Source organism: Schistocerca americana, unplaced genomic scaffold (assembly GCF_021461395.2).
Source record: "Schistocerca americana isolate TAMUIC-IGC-003095 unplaced genomic scaffold, iqSchAmer2.1 HiC_scaffold_182, whole genome shotgun sequence".
Classification (NCBI taxonomy): domain Eukaryota; kingdom Metazoa; phylum Arthropoda; class Insecta; order Orthoptera; family Acrididae; genus Schistocerca; species Schistocerca americana.
Window position 1 is genome coordinate 47,263 of NW_025725887.1, and position 20,841 is coordinate 68,103.

General features: G+C 49.7%; 22 non-coding genes across 22 annotated transcripts; 11 read left to right on the forward strand and 11 right to left on the reverse strand.

Annotated features, from left to right (window-relative positions):
- Positions 1-129: 129 nt before the first annotated feature.
- Trnal-uaa lies at positions 130-213 on the reverse strand. Its single transcript has one exon. It is a non-coding gene; the product is annotated as a tRNA-Leu (tRNA).
- A 683-nt stretch (positions 214-896) lies between these two features.
- Trnag-ccc lies at positions 897-968 on the forward strand. Its single transcript has one exon. It is a non-coding gene; the product is annotated as a tRNA-Gly (tRNA).
- Positions 969-2,082: 1,114 nt separating this feature from the next.
- Trnal-uaa lies at positions 2,083-2,166 on the reverse strand. Its single transcript has one exon. It is a non-coding gene; the product is annotated as a tRNA-Leu (tRNA).
- Positions 2,167-2,849: 683 nt separating this feature from the next.
- Trnag-ccc lies at positions 2,850-2,921 on the forward strand. The gene has a single exon. It is a non-coding gene; the product is annotated as a tRNA-Gly (tRNA).
- Positions 2,922-4,035: 1,114 nt separating this feature from the next.
- Trnal-uaa lies at positions 4,036-4,119 on the reverse strand. Its single transcript has one exon. It is a non-coding gene; the product is annotated as a tRNA-Leu (tRNA).
- Positions 4,120-4,803: 684 nt separating this feature from the next.
- Positions 4,804-4,875, forward strand: Trnag-ccc. Its single transcript has one exon. It is a non-coding gene; the product is annotated as a tRNA-Gly (tRNA).
- Positions 4,876-5,989: 1,114 nt separating this feature from the next.
- On the reverse strand, positions 5,990-6,073 carry Trnal-uaa. Its single transcript has one exon. It is a non-coding gene; the product is annotated as a tRNA-Leu (tRNA).
- Positions 6,074-6,756: 683 nt separating this feature from the next.
- Positions 6,757-6,828, forward strand: Trnag-ccc. The gene has a single exon. It is a non-coding gene; the product is annotated as a tRNA-Gly (tRNA).
- Positions 6,829-7,942: 1,114 nt separating this feature from the next.
- Positions 7,943-8,026, reverse strand: Trnal-uaa. The gene has a single exon. It is a non-coding gene; the product is annotated as a tRNA-Leu (tRNA).
- A 683-nt stretch (positions 8,027-8,709) lies between these two features.
- Trnag-ccc lies at positions 8,710-8,781 on the forward strand. Its single transcript has one exon. It is a non-coding gene; the product is annotated as a tRNA-Gly (tRNA).
- A 1,114-nt stretch (positions 8,782-9,895) lies between these two features.
- Positions 9,896-9,979, reverse strand: Trnal-uaa. The gene has a single exon. It is a non-coding gene; the product is annotated as a tRNA-Leu (tRNA).
- A 683-nt stretch (positions 9,980-10,662) lies between these two features.
- Positions 10,663-10,734, forward strand: Trnag-ccc. Its single transcript has one exon. It is a non-coding gene; the product is annotated as a tRNA-Gly (tRNA).
- Positions 10,735-11,848: 1,114 nt separating this feature from the next.
- Trnal-uaa lies at positions 11,849-11,932 on the reverse strand. Its single transcript has one exon. It is a non-coding gene; the product is annotated as a tRNA-Leu (tRNA).
- A 683-nt stretch (positions 11,933-12,615) lies between these two features.
- On the forward strand, positions 12,616-12,687 carry Trnag-ccc. Its single transcript has one exon. It is a non-coding gene; the product is annotated as a tRNA-Gly (tRNA).
- Positions 12,688-13,813: 1,126 nt separating this feature from the next.
- Trnal-uaa lies at positions 13,814-13,897 on the reverse strand. The gene has a single exon. It is a non-coding gene; the product is annotated as a tRNA-Leu (tRNA).
- A 683-nt stretch (positions 13,898-14,580) lies between these two features.
- Trnag-ccc lies at positions 14,581-14,652 on the forward strand. Its single transcript has one exon. It is a non-coding gene; the product is annotated as a tRNA-Gly (tRNA).
- A 1,114-nt stretch (positions 14,653-15,766) lies between these two features.
- On the reverse strand, positions 15,767-15,850 carry Trnal-uaa. Its single transcript has one exon. It is a non-coding gene; the product is annotated as a tRNA-Leu (tRNA).
- Positions 15,851-16,533: 683 nt separating this feature from the next.
- Trnag-ccc lies at positions 16,534-16,605 on the forward strand. Its single transcript has one exon. It is a non-coding gene; the product is annotated as a tRNA-Gly (tRNA).
- Positions 16,606-17,731: 1,126 nt separating this feature from the next.
- Positions 17,732-17,815, reverse strand: Trnal-uaa. Its single transcript has one exon. It is a non-coding gene; the product is annotated as a tRNA-Leu (tRNA).
- Positions 17,816-18,498: 683 nt separating this feature from the next.
- Trnag-ccc lies at positions 18,499-18,570 on the forward strand. The gene has a single exon. It is a non-coding gene; the product is annotated as a tRNA-Gly (tRNA).
- A 1,114-nt stretch (positions 18,571-19,684) lies between these two features.
- On the reverse strand, positions 19,685-19,768 carry Trnal-uaa. The gene has a single exon. It is a non-coding gene; the product is annotated as a tRNA-Leu (tRNA).
- Positions 19,769-20,451: 683 nt separating this feature from the next.
- Positions 20,452-20,523, forward strand: Trnag-ccc. Its single transcript has one exon. It is a non-coding gene; the product is annotated as a tRNA-Gly (tRNA).
- Positions 20,524-20,841: the final 318 nt, after the last annotated feature.

Sequence of the window (20,841 nt, forward strand, 5' to 3'; positions counted from 1 at the left end):
AATCAGACTTGCAAGGCAAGCACCATAGTCACTGCCGTTTCTAGTAGTATCTGTGCAACCTGTTCCCACGTAATTTACTTGTTTTGCCGCATGTACGAAATTGGTAGTTTTGGAATATTTAAAATGCATTGTCAGATGTGGGGTTCGAACCCACGCTCCCCTTAGGGAACCAGAGCTTAAATCTGGCGCCTTAGACCGCTCGGCCAATCTGACGCGTGGGCGCAAAATCTCTTCCACCGTCGTTTCTAGGTATATCTCCAGAGCCTGACTGCGAAATTAGCGTGTTTTTTCTTGTGTGAAGGAAATACGTTGGTTTTAGAGTGTTTAAAACGAGTTGTCAGATGTGAGGTTGCACCCCACACTCACTTTCGGGAACCAGAGCTTAAATATGGTGCCTTACACCATTGTTTTCCGTCGCCATCTGTCTTGAGTGGAACGAGCAGAACTGTAGTTATCATTATTCACATTGACGCAGAGAAAACAAAAAACGACAGGAAAGGCCGTTCCCTAGCAACGGCTACGCTGTGCATTTCGCCCTCAGGGGAAGCTAATGATATGCTCCAGGCGATGATCAAACTAACCAACTTAATATTGTGATACTTTGGCGCTTTCTACTTCTGGATTGGCACACATATGCTGAATCGTCTCTGGATCATCAGTAAGTACGTCACATTAGATATTTGTTTTATCGCCCTGCTGTAAATTAAAGGGCAGTTTTTTCAACGGCTGTCAGTTCTGCTTCTAGTTACGCTACATCGCCCTAGCAGCACCTACACACTGTGTTCAGATGTTCCCGCCCCCGCCCTGGCGTTGAGCGCCTACAGCACCATCGCCTTCGGCCTCTGATGGCAGGAGGGTAGCCGACACATCAGGGCGTGGGTGGGACGCAGCACAACGCGGTGGTGGTGTAACGGTCAGCATGGTTGCTTCCCAAGCAGTTGATCCGGGTTCGATTCCCGGCCACCGCACAAAAGGTACTTTTTTCTTCTGGGGGAGTTCCACGTAACGAAACGCGATCTTCGAAACTGTGAACTGTCGCGTTACGAATAGTTTTCCTTCGCCCCTCGTCTCAGTCCGTGCTGCCAGGGCGCTAGTCTGCGGGTTTCGTTTCTCAGCATCGTGTGTCTCCATGTGTCGACTTGTCTCGACTTTGCTCGGCTGACGCTTGGAAATGGGCATATATGTAGAGGGCAGGCGCTAGAAACGACTGGGAGAGACCAAAAAACGACAAACACACGACAGAACCTTTCATTTTATTGCGGCCACAGATTCGCCCCTTAGTGTACCGACAGGCAAGAGTGGCGTCAGCGTGCGGGACCGCATCATTATTGCTAAGCAACAACGAAACCGAAGGAAAAATGCAAAATGAAAGAAGCCAAGAGCACGTCGAGTTCCCAGCCGAGCACGCATCCATGTACTAACCGCGGCCAACGATTCCTAACGCCGGTGAACAGACGAGAACCGCTGCACTACGCGCGGTGTGGCCGTAGGCGACAGTATCGCGCAACGTGTAGACGCCTTACTTCTTGTGAAGATCGCTTGTTATTTACCTGGCAGTGTCTCGCTGGAGGAAGCATTGTCTTTTAGGGGCGAAAAATGAAATGGCACTTGGTGCGGCCGAATACGTGGCTTTTGTGCTCTCAGCACGACGCTCTAACTTACTCAGCTATAGAGCTACGCAATGTGGTACGTCTGCAGTCCAATACCCGATCCACCGTCAAATCCACCTTTATTACTGCCTTGACACTCATTTACACACATATCTGCTTTCGTTCACGTTTGCTCGCCTCATGCTTGGACCCCAAAAACCACAACACAAAGATATCGTAAATGCCGTGAGAATAACCAAGACTCAGCAAACAAAAGTATGTTCGGCTACCGGGAATCGAATCCGGGCCTCGTGGCTGAAAGCCATATCTCCTAACAGCTTTCCATTCTTTCTGACCGAAAGACAATCAGACTTGCAAGGCAAGCACCATAGTCACTGCCGTTTCTAGTAGTATCTGTGCAACCTGTTCCCACGTAATTTACTTGTTTTGCCGCATGTACGAAATTGGTAGTTTTGGAATATTTAAAATGCATTGTCAGATGTGGGGTTCGAACCCACGCTCCCCTTAGGGAACCAGAGCTTAAATCTGGCGCCTTAGACCGCTCGGCCAATCTGACGCGTGGGCGCAAAATCACTTCCACCGTCGTTTCTAGGTATATCTCCAGAGCCTGACTGCGAAATTAGCGTGTTTTTTCTTGTGTGAAGGAAATACGTTGGTTTTAGAGTGTTTAAAACGAGTTGTCAGATGTGAGGTTGCACCCCACACTCACTTTCGGGAACCAGAGCTTAAATATGGTGCCTTACACCATTGTTTTCCGTCGCCATCTGTCTTGAGTGGAACGAGCAGAACTGTAGTTATCATTATTCACATTGACGCAGAGAAAACAAAAAACGACAGGAAAGGCCGTTCCCTAGCAACGGCTACGCTGTGCATTTCGCCCTCAGGGGAAGCTAATGATATGCTCCAGGCGATGATCAAACTAACCAACTTAATATTGTGATACTTTGGCGCTTTCTACTTCTGGATTGGCACACATATGCTGAATCGTCTCTGGATCATCAGTAAGTACGTCACATTAGATATTTGTTTTATCGCCCTGCTGTAAATTAAAGGGCAGTTTTTTCAACGGCTGTCAGTTCTGCTTCTAGTTACGCTACATCGCCCTAGCAGCACCTACACACTGTGTTCAGATGTTCCCGCCCCCGCCCTGGCGTTGAGCGCCTACAGCACCATCGCCTTCGGCCTCTGATGGCAGGAGGGTAGCCGACACATCAGGGCGTGGGTGGGACGCAGCACAACGCGGTGGTGGTGTAACGGTCAGCATGGTTGCTTCCCAAGCAGTTGATCCGGGTTCGATTCCCGGCCACCGCACAAAAGGTACTTTTTTCTTCTGGGGGAGTTCCACGTAACGAAACGCGATCTTCGAAACTGTGAACTGTCGCGTTACGAATAGTTTTCCTTCGCCCCTCGTCTCAGTCCGTGCTGCCAGGGCGCTAGTCTGCGGGTTTCGTTTCTCAGCATCGTGTGTCTCCATGTGTCGACTTGTCTCGACTTTGCTCGGCTGACGCTTGGAAATGGGCATATATGTAGAGGGCAGGCGCTAGAAACGACTGGGAGAGACCAAAAAACGACAAACACACGACAGAACCTTTCATTTTATTGCGGCCACAGATTCGCCCCTTAGTGTACCGACAGGCAAGAGTGGCGTCAGCGTGCGGGACCGCATCATTATTGCTAAGCAACAACGAAACCGAAGGAAAAATGCAAAATGAAAGAAGCCAAGAGCACGTCGAGTTCCCAGCCGAGCACGCATCCATGTACTAACCGCGGCCAACGATTCCTAACGCCGGTGAACAGACGAGAACCGCTGCACTACGCGCGGTGTGGCCGTAGGCGACAGTATCGCGCAACGTGTAGACGCCTTACTTCTTGTGAAGATCGCTTGTTATTTACCTGGCAGTGTCTCGCTGGAGGAAGCATTGTCTTTTAGGGGCGAAAAATGAAATGGCACTTGGTGCGGCCGAATACGTGGCTTTTGTGCTCTCAGCACGACGCTCTAACTTACTCAGCTATAGAGCTACGCAATGTGGTACGTCTGCAGTCCAATACCCGATCCACCGTCAAATCCACCTTTATTACTGCCTTGACACTCATTTACACACATATCTGCTTTCGTTCACGTTTGCTCGCCTCATGCTTGGACCCCAAAAACCACAACACAAAGATATCGTAAATGCCGTGAGAATAACCAAGACTCAGCAAACAAAAGTATGTTCGGCTACCGGGAATCGAATCCGGGCCTCGTGGCTGAAAGCCATATCTCCTAACAGTTTTCCATTCTTTCTGACCGCCAGACAATCAGACTTGCAAGGCAAGCACCATAGTCACTGCCGTTTCTAGTAGTATCTGTGCAACCTGTTCCCACGTAATTTACTTGTTTTGCCGCATGTACGAAATTGGTAGTTTTGGAATATTTAAAATGCATTGTCAGATGTGGGGTTCGAACCCACGCTCCCCTTAGGGAACCAGAGCTTAAATCTGGCGCCTTAGACCGCTCGGCCAATCTGACGCGTGGGCGCAAAATCTCTTCCACCGTCGTTTCTAGGTATATCTCCAGAGCCTGACTGCGAAATTAGCGTGTTTTTTCTTGTGTGAAGGAAATACGTTGGTTTTAGAGTGTTTAAAACGAGTTGTCAGATGTGAGGTTGCACCCCACACTCACTTTCGGGAACCAGAGCTTAAATATGGTGCCTTACACCATTGTTTTCCGTCGCCATCTGTCTTGAGTGGAACGAGCAGAACTGTAGTTATCATTATTCACATTGACGCAGAGAAAACAAAAAACGACAGGAAAGGCCGTTCCCTAGCAACGGCTACGCTGTGCATTTCGCCCTCAGGGGAAGCTAATGATATGCTCCAGGCGATGATCAAACTAACCAACTTAATATTGTGATACTTTGGCGCTTTCTACTTCTGGATTGGCACACATATGCTGAATCGTCTCTGGATCATCAGTAAGTACGTCACATTAGATATTTGTTTTATCGCCCTGCTGTAAATTAAAGGGCAGTTTTTTCAACGGCTGTCAGTTCTGCTTCTAGTTACGCTACATCGCCCTAGCAGCACCTACACACTGTGTTCAGATGTTCCCGCCCCCGCCCTGGCGTTGAGCGCCTACAGCACCATCGCCTTCGGCCTCTGATGGCAGGAGGGTAGCCGACACATCAGGGCGTCGGTTGGAACCCAGCACAACGCGGTGGTGGTGTAACGGTCAGCATGGTTGCTTCCCAAGCAGTTGATCCGGGTTCGATTCCCGGCCACCGCACAAAAGGTACTTTTTTCTTCTGGGGGAGTTCCACGTAACGAAACGCGATCTTCGAAACTGTGAACTGTCGCGTTACGAATAGTTTTCCTTCGCCCCTCGTCTCAGTCCGTGCTGCCAGGGCGCTAGTCTGCGGGTTTCGTTTCTCAGCATCGTGTGTCTCCATCTGTCGACTTGTCTCGACTTTGCTCGGCTGACGCTTGGAAATGGGCATATATGTAGAGGGCAGGCGCTAGAAACGACTGGGAGAGACCAAAAAACGACAAACACACGACAGAACCTTTCATTTTATTGCGGCCACAGATTCGCCCCTTAGTGTACCGACAGGCAAGAGTGGCGTCAGCGTGCGGGACCGCATCATTATTGCTAAGCAACAACGAAACCGAAGGAAAAATGCAAAATGAAAGAAGCCAAGAGCACGTCGAGTTCCCAGCCGAGCACGCATCCATGTACTAACCGCGGCCAACGATTCCTAACGCCGGTGAACAGACGAGAACCGCTGCACTACGCGCGGTGTGGCCGTAGGCGACAGTATCGCGCAACGTGTAGACGCCTTACTTCTTGTGAAGATCGCTTGTTATTTACCTGGCAGTGTCTCGCTGGAGGAAGCATTGTCTTTTAGGGGCGAAAAATGAAATGGCACTTGGTGCGGCCGAATACGTGGCTTTTGTGCTCTCAGCACGACGCTCTAACTTACTCAGCTATAGAGCTACGCAATGTGGTACGTCTGCAGTCCAATACCCGATCCACCGTCAAATCCACCTTTATTACTGCCTTGATACTCATTTACACACATATCTGCTTTCGTTCACGTTTGCTCGCCTCATGCTTGGACCCCAAAAACCACAACACAAAGATATCGTAAATGCCGTGAGAATAACCAAGACTCAGCAAACAAAAGTATGTTCGGCTACCGGGAATCGAATCCGGGCCTCGTGGCTGAAAGCCATATCTCCTAACAGCTTTCCATTCTTTCTGACCGCCAGACAATCAGACTTGCAAGGCAAGCACCATAGTCACTGCCGTTTCTAGTAGTATCTGTGCAACCTGTTCCCACGTAATTTACTTGTTTTGCCGCATGTACGAAATTGGTAGTTTTGGAATATTTAAAATGCATTGTCAGATGTGGGGTTCGAACCCACGCTCCCCTTAGGGAACCAGAGCTTAAATCTGGCGCCTTAGACCGCTCGGCCAATCTGACGCGTGGGCGCAAAATCTCTTCCACCGTCGTTTCTAGGTATATCTCCAGAGCCTGACTGCGAAATTAGCGTGTTTTTTCTTGTGTGAAGGAAATACGTTGGTTTTAGAGTGTTTAAAACGAGTTGTCAGATGTGAGGTTGCACCCCACACTCACTTTCGGGAACCAGAGCTTAAATATGGTGCCTTACACCATTGTTTTCCGTCGCCATCTGTCTTGAGTGGAACGAGCAGAACTGTAGTTATCATTATTCACATTGACGCAGAGAAAACAAAAAACGACAGGAAAGGCCGTTCCCTAGCAACGGCTACGCTGTGCATTTCGCCCTCAGGGGAAGCTAATGATATGCTCCAGGCGATGATCAAACTAACCAACTTAATATTGTGATACTTTGGCGCTTTCTACTTCTGGATTGGCACACATATGCTGAATCGTCTCTGGATCATCAGTAAGTACGTCACATTAGATATTTGTTTTATCGCCCTGCTGTAAATTAAAGGGCAGTTTTTTCAACGGCTGTCAGTTCTGCTTCTAGTTACGCTACATCGCCCTAGCAGCACCTACACACTGTGTTCAGATGTTCCCGCCCCCGCCCTGGCGTTGAGCGCCTACAGCACCATCGCCTTCGGCCTCTGATGGCAGGAGGGTAGCCGACACATCAGGGCGTGGGTGGGACGCAGCACAACGCGGTGGTGGTGTAACGGTCAGCATGGTTGCTTCCCAAGCAGTTGATCCGGGTTCGATTCCCGGCCACCGCACAAAAGGTACTTTTTTCTTCTGGGGGAGTTCCACGTAACGAAACGCGATCTTCGAAACTGTGAACTGTCGCGTTACGAATAGTTTTCCTTCGCCCCTCGTCTCAGTCCGTGCTGCCAGGGCGCTAGTCTGCGGGTTTCGTTTCTCAGCATCGTGTGTCTCCATGTGTCGACTTGTCTCGACTTTGCTCGGCTGACGCTTGGAAATGGGCATATATGTAGAGGGCAGGCGCTAGAAACGACTGGGAGAGACCAAAAAACGACAAACACACGACAGAACCTTTCATTTTATTGCGGCCACAGATTCGCCCCTTAGTGTACCGACAGGCAAGAGTGGCGTCAGCGTGCGGGACCGCATCATTATTGCTAAGCAACAACGAAACCGAAGGAAAAATGCAAAATGAAAGAAGCCAAGAGCACGTCGAGTTCCCAGCCGAGCACGCATCCATGTACTAACCGCGGCCAACGATTCCTAACGCCGGTGAACAGACGAGAACCGCTGCACTACGCGCGGTGTGGCCGTAGGCGACAGTATCGCGCAACGTGTAGACGCCTTACTTCTTGTGAAGATCGCTTGTTATTTACCTGGCAGTGTCTCGCTGGAGGAAGCATTGTCTTTTAGGGGCGAAAAATGAAATGGCACTTGGTGCGGCCGAATACGTGGCTTTTGTGCTCTCAGCACGACGCTCTAACTTACTCAGCTATAGAGCTACGCAATGTGGTACGTCTGCAGTCCAATACCCGATCCACCGTCAAATCCACCTTTATTACTGCCTTGACACTCATTTACACACATATCTGCTTTCGTTCACGTTTGCTCGCCTCATGCTTGGACCCCAAAAACCACAACACAAAGATATCGTAAATGCCGTGAGAATAACCAAGACTCAGCAAACAAAAGTATGTTCGGCTACCGGGAATCGAATCCGGGCCTCGTGGCTGAAAGCCATATCTCCTAACAGCTTTCCATTCTTTCTGACCGCCAGACAATCAGACTTGCAAGGCAAGCACCATAGTCACTGCCGTTTCTAGTAGTATCTGTGCAACCTGTTCCCACGTAATTTACTTGTTTTGCCGCATGTACGAAATTGGTAGTTTTGGAATATTTAAAATGCATTGTCAGATGTGGGGTTCGAACCCACGCTCCCCTTAGGGAACCAGAGCTTAAATCTGGCGCCTTAGACCGCTCGGCCAATCTGACGCGTGGGCGCAAAATCTCTTCCACCGTCGTTTCTAGGTATATCTCCAGAGCCTGACTGCGAAATTAGCGTGTTTTTTCTTGTGTGAAGGAAATACGTTGGTTTTAGAGTGTTTAAAACGAGTTGTCAGATGTGAGGTTGCACCCCACACTCACTTTCGGGAACCAGAGCTTAAATATGGTGCCTTACACCATTGTTTTCCGTCGCCATCTGTCTTGAGTGGAACGAGCAGAACTGTAGTTATCATTATTCACATTGACGCAGAGAAAACAAAAAAGGACAGGAAAGGCCGTTCCCTAGCAACGGCTACGCTGTGCATTTCGCCCTCAGGGGAAGCTAATGATATGCTCCAGGCGATGATCAAACTAACCAACTTAATATTGTGATACTTTGGCGCTTTCTACTTCTGGATTGGCACACATATGCTGAATCGTCTCTGGATCATCAGTAAGTACGTCACATTAGATATTTGTTTTATCGCCCTGCTGTAAATTAAAGGGCAGGTTTTTCAACGGCTGTCAGTTCTGCTTCTAGTTACGCTACATCGCCCTAGCAGCACCTACACACTGTGTTCAGATGTTCCCGCCCCCGCCCTGGCGTTGAGCGCCTACAGCACCATCGCCTTCGGCCTCTGATGGCAGGAGGGTAGCCGACACATCAGGGCGTGGGTGGGACGCAGCACAACGCGGTGGTGGTGTAACGGTCAGCATGGTTGCTTCCCAAGCAGTTGATCCGGGTTCGATTCCCGGCCACCGCACAAAAGGTACTTTTTTCTTCTGGGGGAGTTCCACGTAACGAAACGCGATCTTCGAAACTGTGAACTGTCGCGTTACGAATAGTTTTCCTTCGCCCCTCGTCTCAGTCCGTGCTGCCAGGGCGCTAGTCTGCGGGTTTCGTTTCTCAGCATCGTGTGTCTCCATGTGTCGACTTGTCTCGACTTTGCTCGGCTGACGCTTGGAAATGGGCATATATGTAGAGGGCAGGCGCTAGAAACGACTGGGAGAGACCAAAAAACGACAAACACACGACAGAACCTTTCATTTTATTGCGGCCACAGATTCGCCCCTTAGTGTACCGACAGGCAAGAGTGGCGTCAGCGTGCGGGACCGCATCATTATTGCTAAGCAACAACGAAACCGAAGGAAAAATGCAAAATGAAAGAAGCCAAGAGCACGTCGAGTTCCCAGCCGAGCACGCATCCATGTACTAACCGCGGCCAACGATTCCTAACGCCGGTGAACAGACGAGAACCGCTGCACTACGCGCGGTGTGGCCGTAGGCGACAGTATCGCGCAACGTGTAGACGCCTTACTTCTTGTGAAGATCGCTTGTTATTTACCTGGCAGTGTCTCGCTGGAGGAAGCATTGTCTTTTAGGGGCGAAAAATGAAATGGCACTTGGTGCGGCCGAATACGTGGCTTTTGTGCTCTCAGCACGACGCTCTAACTTACTCAGCTATAGAGCTACGCAATGTGGTACGTCTGCAGTCCAATACCCGATCCACCGTCAAATCCACCTTTATTACTGCCTTGACACTCATTTACACACATATCTGCTTTCGTTCACGTTTGCTCGCCTCATGCTTGGACCCCAAAAACCACAACACAAAGATATCGTAAATGCCGTGAGAATAACCAAGACTCAGCAAACAAAAGTATGTTCGGCTACCGGGAATCGAATCCGGGCCTCGTGGCTGAAAGCCATATCTCCTAACAGCTTTCCATTCTTTCTGACCGCCAGACAATCAGACTTGCAAGGCAAGCACCATAGTCACTGCCGTTTCTAGTAGTATCTGTGCAACCTGTTCCCACGTAATTTACTTGTTTTGCCGCATGTACGAAATTGGTAGTTTTGGAATATTTAAAATGCATTGTCAGATGTGGGGTTCGAACCCACGCTCCCCTTAGGGAACCAGAGCTTAAATCTGGCGCCTTAGACCGCTCGGCCAATCTGACGCGTGGGCGCAAAATCTCTTCCACCGTCGTTTCTAGGTATATCTCCAGAGCCTGACTGCGAAATTAGCGTGTTTTTTCTTGTGTGAAGGAAATACGTTGGTTTTAGAGTGTTTAAAACGAGTTGTCAGATGTGAGGTTGCACCCCACACTCACTTTCGGGAACCAGAGCTTAAATATGGTGCCTTACACCATTGTTTTCCGTCGCCATCTGTCTTGAGTGGAACGAGCAGAACTGTAGTTATCATTATTCACATTGACGCAGAGAAAACAAAAAACGACAGGAAAGGCCGTTCCCTAGCAACGGCTACGCTGTGCATTTCGCCCTCAGGGGAAGCTAATGATATGCTCCAGGCGATGATCAAACTAACCAACTTAATATTGTGATACTTTGGCGCTTTCTACTTCTGGATTGGCACACATATGCTGAATCGTCTCTGGATCATCAGTAAGTACGTCACATTAGATATTTGTTTTATCGCCCTGCTGTAAATTAAAGGGCAGGTTTTTCAACGGCTGTCAGTTCTGCTTCTAGTTACGCTACATCGCCCTAGCAGCACCTACACACTGTGTTCAGATGTTCCCGCCCCCGCCCTGGCGTTGAGCGCCTACAGCACCATCGCCTTCGGCCTCTGATGGCAGGAGGGTAGCCGACACATCAGGGCGTGGGTGGGACGCAGCACAACGCGGTGGTGGTGTAACGGTCAGCATGGTTGCTTCCCAAGCAGTTGATCCGGGTTCGATTCCCGGCCACCGCACAAAAGGTACTTTTTTCTTCTGGGGGAGTTCCACGTAACGAAACGCGATCTTCGAAACTGTGAACTGTCGCGTTACGAATAGTTTTCCTTCGCCCCTCGTCTCAGTCCGTGCTGCCAGGGCGCTAGTCTGCGGGTTTCGTTTCTCAGCATCGTGTGTCTCCATGTGTCGACTTGTCTCGACTTTGCTCGGCTGACGCTTGGAAATGGGCATATATGTAGAGGGCAGGCGCTAGAAACGACTGGGAGAGACCAAAAAACGACAAACACACGACAGAACCTTTCATTTTATTGCGGCCACAGATTCGCCCCTTAGTGTACCGACAGGCAAGAGTGGCGTCAGCGTGCGGGACCGCATCATTATTGCTAAGCAACAACGAAACCGAAGGAAAAATGCAAAATGAAAGAAGCCAAGAGCACGTCGAGTTCCCAGCCGAGCACGCATCCATGTACTAACCGCGGCCAACGATTCCTAACGCCGGTGAACAGACGAGAACCGCTGCACTACGCGCGGTGTGGCCGTAGGCGACAGTATCGCGCAACGTGTAGACGCCTTACTTCTTGTGAAGATCGCTTGTTATTTACCTGGCAGTGTCTCGCTGGAGGAAGCATTGTCTTTTAGGGGCGAAAAATGAAATGGCACTTGGTGCGGCCGAATACGTGGCTTTTGTGCTCTCAGCACGACGCTCTAACTTACTCAGCTATAGAGCTACGCAATGTGGTACGTCTGCAGTCCAATACCCGATCCACCGTCAAATCCACCTTTATTACTGCCTTGACACTCATTTACACACATATCTGCTTTCGTTCACGTTTGCTCGCCTCATGCTTGGACCCCAAAAACCACAACACAAAGATATCGTAAATGCCGTGAGAATAACCAAGACTCAGCAAACAAAAGTATGTTCGGCTACCGGGAATCGAATCCGGGCCTCGTGGCTGAAAGCCATATCTCCTAACAGCTTTCCATTCTTTCTGACCGCCAGACAATCAGACTTGCAAGGCAAGCACCATAGTCACTGCCGTTTCTAGTAGTATCTGTGCAACCTGTTCCCACGTAATTTACTTGTTTTGCCGCATGTACGAAATTGGTAGTTTTGGAATATTTAAAATGCATTGTCAGATGCGGGGTTCGAACCCACGCTCCCCTTAGGGAACCAGAGCTTAAATCTGGCGCCTTAGACCGCTCGGCCAATCTGACGCGTGGGCGCAAAATCTCTTCCACCGTCGTTTCTAGGTACATCTCCAGAGCCTGACTGCGAAATTAGCGTGTTTTTTCTTGTGTGAAGGAAATACGTTGGTTTTAGAGTGTTTAAAACGAGTTGTCAGATGTGAGGTTGCACCCCACACTCACTTTCGGGAACCAGAGCTTAAATATGGTGCCTTACACCATTGTTTTCCGTCGCCATCTGTCTTGAGTGGAACGAGCAGAACTGTAGTTATCATTATTCACATTGACGCAGAGAAAACAAAAAACGACAGGAAAGGCCGTTCCCTAGCAACGGCTACGCTGTGCATTTCGCCCTCAGGGGAAGCTAATGATATGCTCCAGGCGATGATCAAACTAACCAACTTAATATTGTGATACTTTGGCGCTTTCTACTTCTGGATTGGCACACATATGCTGAATCGTCTCTGGATCATCAGTAAGTACGTCACATTAGATATTTGTTTTATCGCCCTGCTGTAAATTAAAGGGCAGTTTTTTCAACGGCTGTCAGTTCTGCTTCTAGTTACGCTACATCGCCCTAGCAGCACCTACACACTGTGTTCAGATGTTCCCGCCCCCGCCCTGGCGTTGAGCGCCTACAGCACCATCGCCTTCGGCCTCTGATGGCAGGAGGGTAGCCGACACATCAGGGCGTGGGTGGGACGCAGCACAACGCGGTGGTGGTGTAACGGTCAGCATGGTTGCTTCCCAAGCAGTTGATCCGGGTTCGATTCCCGGCCACCGCACAAAAGGTACTTTTTTCTTCTGGGGGAGTTCCACGTAACGAAACGCGATCTTCGAAACTGTGAACTGTCGCGTTACGAATAGTTTTCCTTCGCCCCTCGTCTCGGTCCGTGCTGCCAGGGCGCTAGTCTGCGGGTTTCGTTTCTCAGCATCGTGTGTCTCCATGTGTCGACTTGTCTCGACTTTGCTCGGCTGACGCGAAAGCTGACGCTTGGAAATGGGCATATATGTAGAGGGCAGGCGCTAGAAACGACTGGGAGAGACCAAAAAACGACAAACACACGACAGAACCTTTCATTTTATTGCGGCCACAGATTCGCCCCTTAGTGTACCGACAGGCAAGAGTGGCGTCAGCGTGCGGGACCGCATCATTATTGCTAAGCAACAACGAAACCGAAGGAAAAATGCAAAATGAAAGAAGCCAAGAGCACGTCGAGTTCCCAGCCGAGCACGCATCCATGTACTAACCGCGGCCAACGATTCCTAACGCCGGTGAACAGACGAGAACCGCTGCACTACGCGCGGTGTGGCCGTAGGCGACAGTATCGCGCAACGTGTAGACGCCTTACTTCTTGTGAAGATCGCTTGTTATTTACCTGGCAGTGTCTCGCTGGAGGAAGCATTGTCTTTTAGGGGCGAAAAATGAAATGGCACTTGGTGCGGCCGAATACGTGGCTTTTGTGCTCTCAGCACGACGCTCTAACTTACTCAGCTATAGAGCTACGCAATGTGGTACGTCTGCAGTCCAATACCCGATCCACCGTCAAATCCACCTTTATTACTGCCTTGACACTCATTTACACACATATCTGCTTTCGTTCACGTTTGCTCGCCTCATGCTTGGACCCCAAAAATCACAACACAAAGATATCGTAAATGCCGTGAGAATAACCAAGACTCAGCAAACAAAAGTATGTTCGGCTACCGGGAATCGAATCCGGGCCTCGTGGCTGAAAGCCATATCTCCTAACAGCTTTCCATTCTTTCTGACCGCCAGACAATCAGACTTGCAAGGCAAGCACCATAGTCACTGCCGTTTCTAGTAGTATCTGTGCAACCTGTTCCCACGTAATTTACTTGTTTTGCCGCATGTACGAAATTGGTAGTTTTGGAATATTTAAAATGCATTGTCAGATGTGGGGTTCGAACCCACGCTCCCCTTAGGGAACCAGAGCTTAAATCTGGCGCCTTAGACCGCTCGGCCAATCTGACGCGTGGGCGCAAAATCTCTTCCACCGTCGTTTCTAGGTATATCTCCAGAGCCTGACTGCGAAATTAGCGTGTTTTTTCTTGTGTGAAGGAAATACGTTGGTTTTAGAGTGTTTAAAACGAGTTGTCAGATGTGAGGTTGCACCCCACACTCACTTTCGGGAACCAGAGCTTAAATATGGTGCCTTACACCATTGTTTTCCGTCGCCATCTGTCTTGAGTGGAACGAGCAGAACTGTAGTTATCATTATTCACATTGACGCAGAGAAAACAAAAAAGGACAGGAAAGGCCGTTCCCTAGCAACGGCTACGCTGTGCATTTCGCCCTCAGGGGAAGCTAATGATATGCTCCAGGCGATGATCAAACTAACCAACTTAATATTGTGATACTTTGGCGCTTTCTACTTCTGGATTGGCACACATATGCTGAATCGTCTCTGGATCATCAGTAAGTACGTCACATTAGATATTTGTTTTATCGCCCTGCTGTAAATTAAAGGGCAGTTTTTTCAACGGCTGTCAGTTCTGCTTCTAGTTACGCTACATCGCCCTAGCAGCACCTACACACTGTGTTCAGATGTTCCCGCCCCCGCCCTGGCGTTGAGCGCCTACAGCACCATCGCCTTCGGCCTCTGATGGCAGGAGGGTAGCCGACACATCAGGGCGTGGGTGGGACGCAGCACAACGCGGTGGTGGTGTAACGGTCAGCATGGTTGCTTCCCAAGCAGTTGATCCGGGTTCGATTCCCGGCCACCGCACAAAAGGTACTTTTTTCTTCTGGGGGAGTTCCACGTAACGAAACGCGATCTTCGAAACTGTGAACTGTCGCGTTACGAATAGTTTTCCTTCGCCCCTCGTCTCAGTCCGTGCTGCCAGGGCGCTAGTCTGCGGGTTTCGTTTCTCAGCATCGTGTGTCTCCATGTGTCGACTTGTCTCGACTTTGCTCGGCTGACGCTTGGAAATGGGCATATATGTAGAGGGCAGGCGCTAGAAACGACTGGGAGAGACCAAAAAACGACAAACACACGACAGAACCTTTCATTTTATTGCGGCCACAGATTCGCCCCTTAGTGTACCGACAGGCAAGAGTGGCGTCAGCGTGCGGGACCGCATCATTATTGCTAAGCAACAACGAAACCGAAGGAAAAATGCAAAATGAAAGAAGCCAAGAGCACGTCGAGTTCCCAGCCGAGCACGCATCCATGTACTAACCGCGGCCAACGATTCCTAACGCCGGTGAACAGACGAGAACCGCTGCACTACGCGCGGTGTGGCCGTAGGCGACAGTATCGCGCAACGTGTAGACGCCTTACTTCTTGTGAAGATCGCTTGTTATTTACCTGGCAGTGTCTCGCTGGAGGAAGCATTGTCTTTTAGGGGCGAAAAATGAAATGGCACTTGGTGCGGCCGAATACGTGGCTTTTGTGCTCTCAGCACGACGCTCTAACTTACTCAGCTATAGAGCTACGCAATGTGGTACGTCTACAGTCCAATACCCGATCCACCGTCAAATCCACCTTTATTACTGCCTTGACACTCATTTACACACATATCTGCTTTCGTTCACGTTTGCTCGCCTCATGCTTGGACCCCAAAAACCACAACACAAAGATATCGTAAATGCCGTGAGAATAACCAAGACTCAGCAAACAAAAGTATGTTCGGCTACCGGGAATCGAATCCGGGCCTCGTGGCTGAAAGCCATATCTCCTAACAGCTTTCCATTCTTTCTGACCGCCAGACAATCAGACTTGCAAGGCAAGCACCATAGTCACTGCCGTTTCTAGTAGTATCTGTGCAACCTGTTCCCACGTAATTTACTTGTTTTGCCGCATGTACGAAATTGGTAGTTTTGGAATATTTAAAATGCATTGTCAGATGTGGGGTTCGAACCCACGCTCCCCTTAGGGAACCAGAGCTTAAATCTGGCGCCTTAGACCGCTCGGCCAATCTGACGCGTGGGCGCAAAATCTCTTCCACCGTCGTTTCTAGGTATATCTCCAGAGCCTGACTGCGAAATTAGCGTGTTTTTTCTTGTGTGAAGGAAATACGTTGGTTTTAGAGTGTTTAAAACGAGTTGTCAGATGTGAGGTTGCACCCCACACTCACTTTCGGGAACCAGAGCTTAAATATGGTGCCTTACACCATTGTTTTCCGTCGCCATCTGTCTTGAGTGGAACGAGCAGAACTGTAGTTATCATTATTCACATTGACGCAGAGAAAACAAAAAACGACAGGAAAGGCCGTTCCCTAGCAACGGCTACGCTGTGCATTTCGCCCTCAGGGGAAGCTAATGATATGCTCCAGGCGATGATCAAACTAACCAACTTAATATTGTGATACTTTGGCGCTTTCTACTTCTGGATTGGCACACATATGCTGAATCGTCTCTGGATCATCAGTAAGTACGTCACATTAGATATTTGTTTTATCGCCCTGCTGTAAATTAAAGGGCAGTTTTTTCAACGGCTGTCAGTTCTGCTTCTAGTTACGCTACATCGCCCTAGCAGCACCTACACACTGTGTTCAGATGTTCCCGCCCCCGCCCTGGCGTTGAGCGCCTACAGCACCATCGCCTTCGGCCTCTGATGGCAGGAGGGTAGCCGACACATCAGGGCGTGGGTGGGACGCAGCACAACGCGGTGGTGGTGTAACGGTCAGCATGGTTGCTTCCCAAGCAGTTGATCCGGGTTCGATTCCCGGCCACCGCACAAAAGGTACTTTTTTCTTCTGGGGGAGTTCCACGTAACGAAACGCGATCTTCGAAACTGTGAACTGTCGCGTTACGAATAGTTTTCCTTCGCCCCTCGTCTCAGTCCGTGCTGCCAGGGCGCTAGTCTGCGGGTTTCGTTTCTCAGCATCGTGTGTCTCCATGTGTCGACTTGTCTCGACTTTGCTCGGCTGACGCGAAAGCTGACGCTTCGAAATGGGCATATATGTAGAGGGCAGGCGCTAGAAACGACTGGGAGAGACCAAAAAACGACAAACACACGACAGAACCTTTCATTTTATTGCGGCCACAGATTCGCCCCTTAGTGTACCGACAGGCAAGAGTGGCGTCAGCGTGCGGAACCGCATCATTATTGCTAAGCAACAACGAAACCGAAGGAAAAATGCAAAATGAAAGAAGCCAAGAGCACGTCGAGTTCCCAGCCGAGCACGCATCCATGTACTAACCGCGGCCAACGATTCCTAACGCCGGTGAACAGACGAGAACCGCTGCACTACGCGCGGTGTGGCCGTAGGCGACAGTATCGCGCAACGTGTAGACGCCTTACTTCTTGTGAAGATCGCTTGTTATTTACCTGGCAGTGTCTCGCTGGAGGAAGCATTGTCTTTTAGGGGCGAAAAATGAAATGGCACTTGGTGCGGCCGAATACGTGGCTTTTGTGCTCTCAGCACGACGCTCTAACTTACTCAGCTATAGAGCTACGCAATGTGGTACGTCTGCAGTCCAATACCCGATCCACCGTCAAATCCACCTTTATTACTGCCTTGACACTCATTTACACACATATCTGCTTTCGTTCACGTTTGCTCGCCTCATGCTTGGACCCCAAAAACCACAACACAAAGATATCGTAAATGCCGTGAGAATAACCAAGACTCAGCAAACAAAAGTATGTTCGGCTACCGGGAATCGAATCCGGGCCTCGTGGCTGAAAGCCATATCTCCTAACAGCTTTCCATTCTTTCTGACCGCCAGACAATCAGACTTGCAAGGCAAGCACCATAGTCACTGCCGTTTCTAGTAGTATCTGTGCAACCTGTTCCCACGTAATTTACTTGTTTTGCCGCATGTACGAAATTGGTAGTTTTGGAATATTTAAAATGCATTGTCAGATGTGGGGTTCGAACCCACGCTCCCCTTAGGGAACCAGAGCTTAAATCTGGCGCCTTAGACCGCTCGGCCAATCTGACGCGTGGGCGCAAAATCTCTTCCACCGTCGTTTCTAGGTATATCTCCAGAGCCTGACTGCGAAATTAGCGTGTTTTTTCTTGTGTGAAGGAAATACGTTGGTTTTAGAGTGTTTAAAACGAGTTGTCAGATGTGAGGTTGCACCCCACACTCACTTTCGGGAACCAGAGCTTAAATATGGTGCCTTACACCATTGTTTTCCGTCGCCATCTGTCTTGAGTGGAACGAGCAGAACTGTAGTTATCATTATTCACATTGACGCAGAGAAAACAAAAAAGGACAGGAAAGGCCGTTCCCTAGCAACGGCTACGCTGTGCATTTCGCCCTCAGGGGAAGCTAATGATATGCTCCAGGCGATGATCAAACTAACCAACTTAATATTGTGATACTTTGGCGCTTTCTACTTCTGGATTGGCACACATATGCTGAATCGTCTCTGGATCATCAGTAAGTACGTCACATTAGATATTTGTTTTATCGCCCTGCTGTAAATTAAAGGGCAGTTTTTTCAACGGCTGTCAGTTCTGCTTCTAGTTACGCTACATCGCCCTAGCAGCACCTACACACTGTGTTCAGATGTTCCCGCCCCCGCCCTGGCGTTGAGCGCCTACAGCACCATCGCCTTCGGCCTCTGATGGCAGGAGGGTAGCCGACACATCAGGGCGTGGGTGGGACGCAGCACAACGCGGTGGTGGTGTAACGGTCAGCATGGTTGCTTCCCAAGCAGTTGATCCGGGTTCGATTCCCGGCCACCGCACAAAAGGTACTTTTTTCTTCTGGGGGAGTTCCACGTAACGAAACGCGATCTTCGAAACTGTGAACTGTCGCGTTACGAATAGTTTTCCTTCGCCCCTCGTCTCAGTCCGTGCTGCCAGGGCGCTAGTCTGCGGGTTTCGTTTCTCAGCATCGTGTGTCTCCATCTGTCGACTTGTCTCGACTTTGCTCGGCTGACGCTTGGAAATGGGCATATATGTAGAGGGCAGGCGCTAGAAACGACTGGGAGAGACCAAAAAACGACAAACACACGACAGAACCTTTCATTTTATTGCGGCCACAGATTCGCCCCTTAGTGTACCGACAGGCAAGAGTGGCGTCAGCGTGCGGGACCGCATCATTATTGCTAAGCAACAACGAAACCGAAGGAAAAATGCAAAATGAAAGAAGCCAAGAGCACGTCGAGTTCCCAGCCGAGCACGCATCCATGTACTAACCGCGGCCAACGATTCCTAACGCCGGTGAACAGACGAGAACCGCTGCACTACGCGCGGTATGGCCGTAGGCGACAGTATCGCGCAACGTGTAGACGCCTTACTTCTTGTGAAGATCGCTTGTTATTTACCTGGCAGTGTCTCGCTGGAGGAAGCATTGTCTTTTAGGGGCGAAAAATGAAATGGCACTTGGTGCGGCCGAATACGTGGCTTTTGTGCTCTCAGCACGACGCTCTAACTTACTCAGCTATAGAGCTACGCAATGTGGTACGTCTACAGTCCAATACCCGATCCACCGTCAAATCCACCTTTATTACTGCCTTGACACTCATTTACACACATATCTGCTTTCGTTCACGTTTGCTCGCCTCATGCTTGGACCCCAAAAACCACAACACAAAGATATCGTAAATGCCGTGAGAATAACCAAGACTCAGCAAACAAAAGTATGTTCGGCTACCGGGAATCGAATCCGGGCCTCGTGGCTGAAAGCCATATCTCCTAACAGCTTTCCATTCTTTCTGACCGCCAGACAATCAGACTTGCAAGGCAAGCACCATAGTCACTGCCGTTTCTAGTAGTATCTGTGCAACCTGTTCCCACGTAATTTACTTGTTTTGCCGCATGTACGAAATTGGTAGTTTTGGAATATTTAAAATGCATTGTCAGATGTGGGGTTCGAACCCACGCTCCCCTTAGGGAACCAGAGCTTAAATCTGGCGCCTTAGACCGCTCGGCCAATCTGACGCGTGGGCGCAAAATCTCTTCCACCGTCGTTTCTAGGTATATCTCCAGAGCCTGACTGCGAAATTAGCGTGTTTTTTCTTGTGTGAAGGAAATACGTTGGTTTTAGAGTGTTTAAAACGAGTTGTCAGATGTGAGGTTGCACCCCACACTCACTTTCGGGAACCAGAGCTTAAATATGGTGCCTTACACCATTGTTTTCCGTCGCCATCTGTCTTGAGTGGAACGAGCAGAACTGTAGTTATCATTATTCACATTGACGCAGAGAAAACAAAAAACGACAGGAAAGGCCGTTCCCTAGCAACGGCTACGCTGTGCATTTCGCCCTCAGGGGAAGCTAATGATATGCTCCAGGCGATGATCAAACTAACCAACTTAATATTGTGATACTTTGGCGCTTTCTACTTCTGGATTGGCACACATATGCTGAATCGTCTCTGGATCATCAGTAAGTACGTCACATTAGATATTTGTTTTATCGCCCTGCTGTAAATTAAAGGGCAGTTTTTTCAACGGCTGTCAGTTCTGCTTCTAGTTACGCTACATCGCCCTAGCAGCACCTACACACTGTGTTCAGATGTTCCCGCCCCCGCCCTGGCGTTGAGCGCCTACAGCACCATCGCCTTCGGCCTCTGATGGCAGGAGGGTAGCCGACACATCAGGGCGTGGGTGGGACGCAGCACAACGCGGTGGTGGTGTAACGGTCAGCATGGTTGCTTCCCAAGCAGTTGATCCGGGTTCGATTCCCGGCCACCGCACAAAAGGTACTTTTTTCTTCTGGGGGAGTTCCACGTAACGAAACGCGATCTTCGAAACTGTGAACTGTCGCGTTACGAATAGTTTTCCTTCGCCCCTCGTCTCAGTCCGTGCTGCCAGGGCGCTAGTCTGCGGGTTTCGTTTCTCAGCATCGTGTGTCTCCATCTGTCGACTTGTCTCGACTTTGCTCGGCTGACGCTTGGAAATGGGCATATATGTAGAGGGCAGGCGCTAGAAACGACTGGGAGAGACCAAAAAACGACAAACACACGACAGAACCTTTCATTTTATTGCGGCCACAGATTCGCCCCTTAGTGTAC